An 11,057-nucleotide genomic window follows, 5' to 3' on the forward strand; every position below is an offset into this window, starting at 1 on the left:
ATGTTTGAGGAACCCTTAAGACTATTTACAGGTCCAGCCTATTAGTAAGTCAGGACAGTATTGTAAGTCACAAGAAGCTCCCTGCAGGTGGCCCAGGACCTACTCAGATACTGATAGGGTGGGGGAGTCTGAGCCTTTCTACATAGAATATATCATTATTATGGTTACTGCATTCTTGTGTAAGGATATTAGAGCCCTTTATTACAAGAACCCTTGTAAAATTAATGCAAAGAGAAGTACTGTGGCAGACGAAGAAAAAGAAAAAGTGAACTGGTTTTCCATTTCAACACAGTACAAGTGAGGATGTCTCCTTAGTTGCCAGCCATGGAAGCTATTCTGACTGGTTCAAGTAGATGATTTATTAGAAGATACTAGAATTCTCACAGAGTTTTTGGAAGAACTGAAGAGAAGGTGCAGAGTAAGTTTCCAGAACCATTGCCCAAAAGCCTCCAAGCAGGACTGGCTGGGAAAGGAATTGTTGCTCCTGACATTTCCAGAACCATCCTGCCTCTTCTGCCATCTGCGCCTGCAAAATGGATGCCTTGTGCCACACCTGCTCTCTCATATAAATCACTTTTGTATCTACAGTTCTGTGTGTGCATCTGATTAGCAGAACCAAAGTCACATGCCTACATGCCTGGAGGAAAAGGAAGCTGAGAGAGGTGGAAGCATTGCATTCTGTCTTGGGAAGATGGGATTCACACCATGGGGAACCATCATAATGTAGACAGAGTGCCAGAAGATTTGGCTAGCAGGGTAAACCAGAATAATTTCAAATTTAAAAAGCTCCAGTCCTTGATTAATTGGACTAATCTGCCCCTTGGCATAATGTTTACAGCCATCAGGTGGAAGTGGGCCTGAGTACTGCATCAGGATGCTTGTGCTAACCATCAGTCATCTCCCTCTAAATATCTCATAAGGGAAAGGATCATCATGTGCTGAAACATTCTATATTCCAGACCAAGTGATAAGTACTTTCTTTGCATTATGTAATCTTCTCAACAACCCCAATTCAAGGTACAATTCCCATTTTATAGATAAATCAGTGCTAGAGATTCATTTTTGTCTAAGTTACACAATAATGTCGTGCTAGGATTTCACCACAGTTTCTCTCAAGTTATGCTCTTTCTATTACTTTGGGTTCTTAACCAGGACCACAGGTCTATGAAAGTCACTTGGAATTTTGGGGAGGTCACTTATTTCTGGGAAGGTCATTATAGTTTTTATGAGATGTCTAAAGAGTATATGGCCTCCCAATCAGTAATGAGCCATTATATCCTAAGTTGTATCTTATGTTTTTGATCATGAAGCTATTTTCAGGGGCAGAAGGGAAGTAATTTAAAAAATCCAACTAGTTAAAAATGTTTGGGGGGAGTCTCAGTATTTATTGATTGCTATATCATTTTGAGATATGATTAATATTTAAAATTTGAGTCAAGAGCCCTTTCACAGAGGGGCAAAATACACATCTGTGTAAGAAAGAGCAGGGTTAGAGCTGATGAGAAATGTTCTCTCTCTGCAAGATGAGAAAGGGCTGAGCAAAACAAGAACATATTTTTCATTTACCAACTGAAGTCCTGGCTGTACATCAGAAGACCTAGCATCTATTTGTGACTTTGTCACCAACTCCATTTATCAGGGTCTCCATCACCTGTATGATGGGGGTAATATAAAACCTGCCATCATTTCCTCCATCACAATGTTATGAGATTGTTTTGAAAGTACTTTCATTTTCCCAACAGAAAGGCATTATAGATCTATATATATACCTGTTATGACTTCTTTTGGGGAAAGAAAAGCACTTTGGAGAAGACTGGACTTACAGCTTCTAGGACTGTATGATTTCTGAGCCTCCCAGGCATCCACACACAGGATGTTTGTTGTGAAGAATGGCTTGTTTATTTCTTAGTTTCCATTTCTACTGGGTTGCTTCACCTCTCACCCTTTTCCATGTGTTGTGTTCAAAAAAGATATTTTTTCAGTATAAATAAGCTTCTCAAATTATGTTAAGTAGCTGGAAAGTTGCTTTACATGGTTCGTTATTTATGTCTTGCTGTCAACATGCATTTTATTTTACAGAACTTGAAGCTTTACTCTAGAAATAAGATAGCAATTGCTTTAAAACAGAAAGATGCAAAGAAGCCCAGGAGAATTCTACTGGTCCACTAGTAGGAGTGTACCCCATAAATATAATATACCCTATAAATATAGAAGATCTAAAATGCAACATTTTATGAACAGGGTCAACCAACTAACTGTGAAATGTCCCCTTCTTTGCCATCTAGTCCCTAAGCAATCAGCTTTTTAAATGGCATTTTGGAAAAGTAATGAATAGCTCTAAACCCTGGATAGAACCTTATTACAAAGCCAAGAAATAGGCTATAAATAAAAATATGGAATAATTTCCATAGCTCAGCTATATCTATTATCGGCATGGGAATTTGATTTCCATTATCAATGAAAATATGGATTATCAACATGGAAATCAAGAACTCTTCTCAAAAGGGCAAAATATCAGATAGTATGAAATTCAATTCTTGGCAGAGGTGGTGGTTGTTCTTAGGGTTGTTGTGTTTTTGCTTGAGTGCTTTACAGGACAAAATTGTTAACTAGTTCATAATTAAGGTGGTATCTAATGTAAGAATTCAGCATATGTTATTTGTTATGCAGGTGAAAGGGAGAAAGTGAAAGTCATTGTGCTTCTCCAATAGATTCTAATAGAGAAGCTGATCTACCTTCCAAGTGGCTGAAACTCTTCTCAGGCTGCCCCTGGCACAGGAAACCAGACCCACTTTGGTTGTCTGGCTCACCTCCTCAAACCATAGCTGATTCCAACTCTCACCACTCTTCCCATAGCTGATTTGTCATCAAGTCTTGTTGATTTTCCCTTCGTGGAAAGCTGCATTTTCCAGGTTAAATTTCTCTTCCCTGACTGAGGTTCTCATCACCTCTGAAATGACTACACTAGCTCTTTTTGAATTACTTCCTAGCTTCTAGTCCAGCTCTTTTTATTTATCTCATATCCAGCAAAACAGGCCAGAAATACTACTTTGATTACGCCGCTCTCCTGCATGTACATGAGACAAAGTCCAAAATGTTTAACTGAGCATGCAAAGTCCTCATTTCTTTTTATTTTCTTTTTTTAAAATTTTATTGAATCACCATAAGAAAGTCACAAGCTTTCATGTTTGGGTTCCAATCACACAATGATCAAACACCCATCCCACCAGGGCACATACCCCCACCACCAATCTCCCCAGTATACCCCCCTCAACCTCCTCCCGCCTCCATGGCAGACAATATTCCCCATACTCTCTCTCTACTTTTGGGCTTTATGGTTTGCAATACAGACACTGAGAGGTCATCGTGTTTGGTCCATTATCTACTTTCAGCACACATCTCCCATCCCGACTGATTCCTGCAGCCATCATTTTCTTAGTGATCCCATCTCTATTCCATCTGCCTTCTCCCCTCCGCTCATGAGGCAGGCCTCTAGCTATGGGGAAATCCTCCTGGGCCTTGTATCTACTTCCTTGGGTGTCAGCCTCATGCTATGTTATTCTATACTCCACAAATGAGTACAGTCCTTCTTTGTCTCTCTCTTTCTGACTCATTTCACTTAGCATGGTACTCTCCATGTCTATCCACTAATAAGCAAATTTCATGACTTCATCTCTCCTAAGAGCTGCATAGTATTCCATTATGTAGATGCACCAAAGTTTCAAAGACCTAATTTCTTCCCAACTTCTCCTTCCCAAACCTTATACTCACAGTACACTCTATTAGCCACTGTGATTCAGGCTTGGCTACAGTCATGTTCCTAATAACATTCTACATGCCTGAGAAATATAGTTAGCTCTGTTCCTCGTTCTTTTCAAATCTTAGAGTGATTCAAATTCTTAAGATATGACAGAAGTAAAGTAAAATCTGGTTGTCTTGGTGGTAATTTGAAAGCCTATCCTCTCACTTTTGATCACTTCTTCTATAGGATGAGATGTGAGGTCTAGATCCACTATCCTTAAAATTTTAGAATACTGGGGGAAAGCGGGGAGGGGTTGGTCACATTTGGTGGTGCTCAAGGACTACTCCAGGTGCTGTTCTCAGGGGATGCTCCCAGTGATGCTCAGTGATATTCAGTGGTACTCAATGGTGATCATATTAGGTTATTCTTCATGCAAGGCAAGCACATTAACTCCTCTGGTTCCACCTAGTGTGACCTTGTGTGTTTAACTTTTAATCAAAGGAATGCAGGAGAAAAGATACTAACTAGTTTTTTTAAGGCTCCATCAGAACTGAACATGGTTTTCCATCTGCTTATCTTGGGATGCTAGTTTTAGAGGCATCCAGGTAACAAGTAAGAAATCTTGAGACTACCACATTGCAGAGACCACATCTTGGCACCCTGACCTGCTGAACTCTAGAATATTGTCCAACAAAAGGGAGATGTCTTCAAGGTTAAGCCAAATCAAGCCTTCAGAGAACTGCCCCAGTTACTATTCTAAGAAAAGATTCCCTACTGAGCCCTTCCTATAGACCTGATCCCCAAAGTGAGAGCAACATTAATAACTTTGTAGTCCACATTATCCCCCGACCCTGCCAGAAAAAAGTCCTGAATGCAGAGCTAGCTACAACCTCTGAGTATTATTGGGAGTGGCCCCCAAACAAAAACATTTTAAAAAAGACTTTTTTAGAGGATGTGGGACATAGATACAGAATTATCCTAGAATTAAATGAGTATTTGAGACCGAGGTCTGGAGAAAAAAATGGGATGGAGGTTTAGATTTGGGGATCAAGAGCACATCAGTGATAATGAATACCAGAGGTGTAAAAGAGATTCCCCAGGAAGTGTCCTTCAAAGGGAAAAAGGACCAGAGAAAAGGAAATCAAAGCCTATGGATCCCTGACCTCAAGGTCAAATCAAGGCAAACAGTGTTTGAAGTAGCAGGCAGGACTTAATTGAAATAAATGCTACCGAGGATCAAATAAGATCAGTTCTGAAAAGCATAACTTTTACATAGACAATCAGAATGTCTCTGACGACCTTTTATTGAGATTTGGGTTGTTATTTCAAAACACTTTCAGGTATTAAGGTCTTTCTAAAGTTCTTTGTGTACCAGAATTTGCTTATTCTGCAAATTTTCCATACATAGTTCCGAGACATAGATATATAAAACAAAACCTATTCTTTTGTTGTTGTTGTTAACTGAAACAAACTATTTAGTCCCCATTTCTCCTACTCTGGGTTTAATTTTGCCATTATTATTGTAATTTAGTCCCTTCTATTTTAAAATTATTTGCTTTTGGTGGGGAAAGCGGAGGTCTATGTCCAAACCCAGGATTCTCCTCATTTCCTTTTGTCTTCTCTTACTGAAATTTCCAGAATTCCAGGGCTGCTAATGGATAGCTCTGGCAGAAAATCTGCTCCCCATCTTGTTCACTATAGGCTATTGTTTTTGTCAGGTCTATCTCCAGATCATCCCCATTCATATCTGGAACCTCAAACACCATGTTCCTTGTATTCATTACTAACTTTGAGGCTCAACATGGCCTACAGCTGTTGATCTGTACAACCTGAATCATCTCTTTCTCTTTCCTTACTTTCTCTTACCTACTTATCTATACTCTTCTATGATGGGAAGAATTGTGGGGTACCCTCAGTCTTTCCTACCCTAAACACAGGGATCATATAGGGCATGGAGCCTCTGTTGATTTCAAGGTGTTAATTTTCTTAATTTAAGGGCTGGAGACATAGTTCAGTGGGTAAGGCTTCTTACCTTGTATGTAGCTGATCCAGGCTCCATCCTTGGCATCACATGTGCTTCCCTAATCTCCGCTGGCAATGATTACTGGTCACAGAGCCAGGAGTAAGCCCTGAGCACAGCTGGGTATGGTTCCCTCCAAATAAATTATCTAAATTTATACCCAAAGGGGGGAAATAAATGTTAGCATTTATTATATTATAATACTAGTTCAACCTGCCCACACGGCAGAGTCTGGCAAACTCCCCGTGGCATACCTAATATGCCAAGTACCAGTAACAATGATGGGTCTCATTCTCCTAACTCTGAAAGAGCCTTGAATATGGCACTTTTTAAAAAATCTCAGGGCTAGGACGAAGGAGATGTTACTGGTGCCTGCTCGAGGCAATCGACGAATAACAGGATGGTCGTGATCGTCGAATACTAGTTCAGGCCATAGGATTTGACCATCAAGTTTTTCTACCCAAATGTACTTAATTCATTTTTTATGTATAAATAAAATGCTTCATTTAAACACTGTTGTTTTTATAACATTGTCCGTAATAGAGTTGTTATGAGATTTCAATGTTCCAACACCAATTCCATCACCAGAGTGACCTTTCCTCCTCCATTGTCCCCATTTTCACAACCACCCCCAAAGCCTGTCTCCTTAGCAGGCATAAAATAATCTATTTTATATTGCTTTTTACAACTAAATGGCTAATGGAATTGTCAAAAATACTTTAGTTAAAGTGAAAATTGCTATATCTCACCATGGGGTTGTTAAGTCCCTTAAGAACACTTGACAATTAAAAAAAAAAGTGGATTTCAGACTACTTTTTCAGCCCTGACATTAATGACGATCACAATCATGACCATCCTGTTGTTCGTCGATTGCCTCAAGCAGGCCCCAGTAATGTCTCCTTCGTCCTAGCCCTGAGATTTTTTTAAATGTGCCATATTCAAGGCTCTTTCAGGGTTAGGAGAACGAGACCCATCATTGTTACTGGTATTTGGTATATCGGGTTTGCCACAGGGAGTTTGCAAAACTCTGCCGTGTGGGCAGATTACATTTAGAGCCTGCGAGGTTGTCCAAAGTGAGAATGAGATAATAAGATGTTGTGCGGCTGTGAATGCGGCCGTGTGCTTCCGGGAACTGGGTTTTATAGTCTCTGAGTCTTGGCCATTGATGGGATTACATGGCGCTAGGGGACCAGTAGGTGGGTGTGACCCCGGCCTACTGGAATTTGGAGGATCTAGGTGGAGAATGCTCAGCCCCGATCCGAGCAGGCTTGGAGATCTCAGCCCCGGAACCCGCATGCCTTTGTTCCTCTGCCGGTACCTTCAAGCGTGTGGAGAGTGGTCTCAGCATGGTGGTGGCTGGTTCTGGAGGTCTTCGGCTGCCGGAGCCCTGGCCGGGGCGGGGAGGGAAACTCAACCCGCTCCCCTCCAAGGGGCCCCGGCGAGGACAGCCAGGCATGGGGGAAGGAGACTCTGTGCTGTTCTCTTCCGGGAGCTGGGTTTTATATATTTTATATATAGACATTAATAACTACTTTTATAAAAGTCAAAATCATTTTATTTTGAATGTAGTCACTCTTTCTTGACCAATAAATTCCATTGCTACAATGTGGAGAAAACAGAACAAATAAAAATTTTCAGAAACAAAAAAATCAGATACTTCAAAAGTACTATACAGTTATATTGGTTATGCACACTCTAAGTCATCAAAACATGCAATCTATCAAATCAGAAAATTTATGATGACATTTTGTTATGAGAAAGGCACCTTCATTGGACTAACATTTGTCATCATTTTGTATTTGGGTTTTCAAGGTCATTCCTTAAAGGACTCTTTATCCCATTACTGGGATGTAAATATATTAACGTTTAAACTATAAATCATGTCAGCTATCAAAATGTTGTGGTTATGACTTTGCTACCTACCCCAAATGATGTCCCATAGACACATATGAGAAATAAGGATGGAGATATTTTACTGGTAATTATGCCTCTTCATTTCACTGTAAAACAATTGAAACAGACAAGCACAAATATTTAATGTTATTAATTATCTGCCTAAATGGGACAGATACTGAGGGTTTAATTTAAAGAAGTATAATATCCTTGATATACTTAACACTTTATAGTCTTCCTTGTAAGTCACCACTGAATCTTATTTAGTGATACTTGGTTTACTTAGCTTAAATAGAATTACCTTACCTTTTCCCTTCCCCAAATCTGAACTTCCAATTTCCAGAACACTTTCTTCAAATTGACATACTTTTTGCTAGTTCTGCTTAAGGAATATTCCTGTCACTGCTTACTTTTTCAGTCTACCACTAATACAATTTTCCACAAGTTTAGACTCTTTTAAGAACATATCCTTGCTCTTTTTTCTTTTCTGGTTTTCAAAAATTGTGAAAACCAAGAGGAAAAAAATGCTTTCTAGAATAAGCAGTACATCTCCATCAATCACAGTTTGTATAGCCTAAGACAATTTTTTCCTAAACTAGACCATCTTCATTTTACTTCTCTGTTCTCTTATAAGAAAATAAAACTTTCTCCAATCTTACATTCCACTTTGAAACACGACTTCAGATGTAAAACTGTTAGCAAAATGGGTGAGATTTACAAAGCACTGTTTATTAAAAGACTATCTCTTCTAGTTAGGAACTATGCTTTTAAAAAGAGAAAGAAAGAGATACTGAATAATATTACCTTAGTGCTGCTAACTTTCCACTACCACAAAGTCATATGCCCTCTGATACAGTGTTTTTGCTTTTAGAAGGTAGATTAGGGAGAGAGGTTGATTAGAAGGTGAGGGCCAATCAAATCTTAGGCTGCCTGTAAGCATAATAAAATAGGGAACATGAAGTCACCTAAAAGTAAAAGGATGAGAGAAAGAGTAAGAAGGAACGTGCCTGCCATAGGGGGATGAGGGTGGGATGGTGGGAGGGATACTGAGAACACTGGTGGTGGAGAATAGGCACTGGTGGAGGGATGGGTACTTGATCATTGTATTACTGAAATGTAAGCACGAAAGTTTTTAAGTCTGTAACTGTATCTCATGGTGATTCATTAAAAATAAATAAATAAAACATTTTAAAAAGTATAAGGATGGTGGGAGAACTGCTAAAGAAAATGAGAGAACAAACTCCAGGCCTCAAGGGATAGGAGATGGGCCAGCCCTTCCCATCTCCCCGCCCCTACGAGATCCTGAATGTCATGGCCACGAACTGCCTCTGGCTGCTATTTAAGCTTATTAATGGCCATGATCCAGAGACAAACAAATCTCAGAACTGAGCAGCTCCTTGCAGAGATTTTTCCAGACCCTAATTATCTAAAATTTTAGAATTCTAGGAGTGCATGGCCACTCTTGTGGCTATACGACATCTTATGCTACTCATAACAAGCAATACAAAATAAATTATCTAGCATCTGCCTGTTTGGCAAGTTTGAGTGGTGGTAGGAAAATTCAAAATAATGGTTGTGGGAAGGTGTAATGGTGGTGGACTGGTTGAAATATTGAATGTAATACATTATTGTGAACAACTTTATGAAAATAAACTTTTTAAAAATGAGAGAAGGGAAAAATGAATATAATTGCTTCAAAGAGGTTCACGATCGATCATGACCATCCTGTTGTTCGTCAATTGCCTCAAGTAGGCCCCAGTAATGTCTCCTTCATCCTAGCCCTGAGATCTTTTTAAAAAAGTGCCATATTCCAGGCTCTTTCAGGGTTAGGAGAATGAGACCCATCATTGTTACTGGTATTTGGCATACCGGGTATGCCACGGGGAGTTTGCCAGACTCTGCCGTGTGAGCAGCTTACATTTAGTAGCCTGCCAGGTTGTCCAAAGTGAGAAACTCAACCCGCTCCCCTCCAAGGGGCCCCAGCGAGGACATCCAGGCGCAGGGGCAGGAGACTGCGCTGTTCTCTTCTGGGAGCTGGGTTTTATAGTCTCTGAGTTTTAACCGTTGATGGGATTACATGGTGCCAGGGGTCCAGTTGGTGGGTGTGATACCTGCTTACTGGAATTTGGAGGATCTGGGTGGAGGATGCTCAGCCTCTATCCGAGGTTAAAATGTTTAAAGTCAGCAGGGAAGATTAGGAGGGAGTCACTGTCACTGTCACTGTCCTCCCGTTGTTCATCGGTTTGCTCGAGCGGGCCCAGTAATGTCTCCATTGGAGGCTTTGTTGTTACTGTGTTTGGCATATAGAATACATCACGGGTAGCTTGCCAAGCTCTGCCGTGCGGGCGAGATACTCTCGGTAGCTTGCCGGGCTGTCCGAGAGGGGCGGAGGAATCGAACTCGGGTTGGCCATGTTGGCTGCGTGCAAGGCAAACGCCCTACCGCTGTGCTATTGCTCCAGCCCCGAGGAGGGAGTAAGGATCATAAATAAGGATGATTGGAGAAAACAATTAAGGAAAAATATTTTGTTGTAATATTTATGATAAATGATCTATGGGTGTTCAAGTTAGACTTGTTGGGTTTCCTGAGAGTAATTAACACATATTTTAAAAAGTATGGACGTATATCACTTATCACTTAAATCACTTAATCCCCGTTATTCATCGATTTACTCGAGCGGGTGCCAGTAACGTCTCCATTCATCCCACTTGCGTGCTAGCGTAGTCCAATGGTATCTGTTCGTTCTAGGAACATGCAGAGCCTCAAACCGATCATTCAGGGTCTTGACGAAGAAGTCTGACCATCTTGTAGGTGGGCGTCCACGTGATCTTTTGATGTCCCGTGGAATCCAATCAGTAATGGCTCTAGTCCAGCGGTTGTCTGTAAACCTCATTACGTGTCCAGCCCATCTGATTTTTGATGTCTTGGCAAATGAGACAGCGTCCCTGATTCTTGAGTGTTGAAGAAGATCAGAACTCCGGATTCTATCCCTCATTTGAGTGAATCGTGATATTCCAAGCATAGCTCTTTCGATTCCTCTTTGAGAGACCCGAATAGCGTTCTCATCCTGTTTTCGTAGGGTCCAGGTCTCTGAGGCATATGTTAATGCAGGAAGAACAGTGGAATCAAAGAGATGTGCCTGGAGCCAGAGGTTCTTCATCCTCTTAGCGATTTCTTCGATGCTCTTGAAGGCATTCCAAGCCGCTCTCTTCCTCCTGTGCAACTCAGGTGCCAGGTCATTTATCATGTTGATTTCTCGACCTAGGTATATATAACTGTTGCATTCGGAGATGGTGGTTCCATTGAGAGCGAATGGAGTGTCAGGAACAAGGCTGATTCTCATAAACATTGTCTTCGTAAGATTCAGCTGTAGTCGGACCTTTCCACATTCACGGTCAAAGT

This window comes from Sorex fumeus, unplaced genomic scaffold (assembly GCF_029834395.1).
Source record: "Sorex fumeus unplaced genomic scaffold, SorFum_2.1 ptg000018l, whole genome shotgun sequence".
NCBI lineage: Eukaryota > Metazoa > Chordata > Mammalia > Eulipotyphla > Soricidae > Sorex > Sorex fumeus.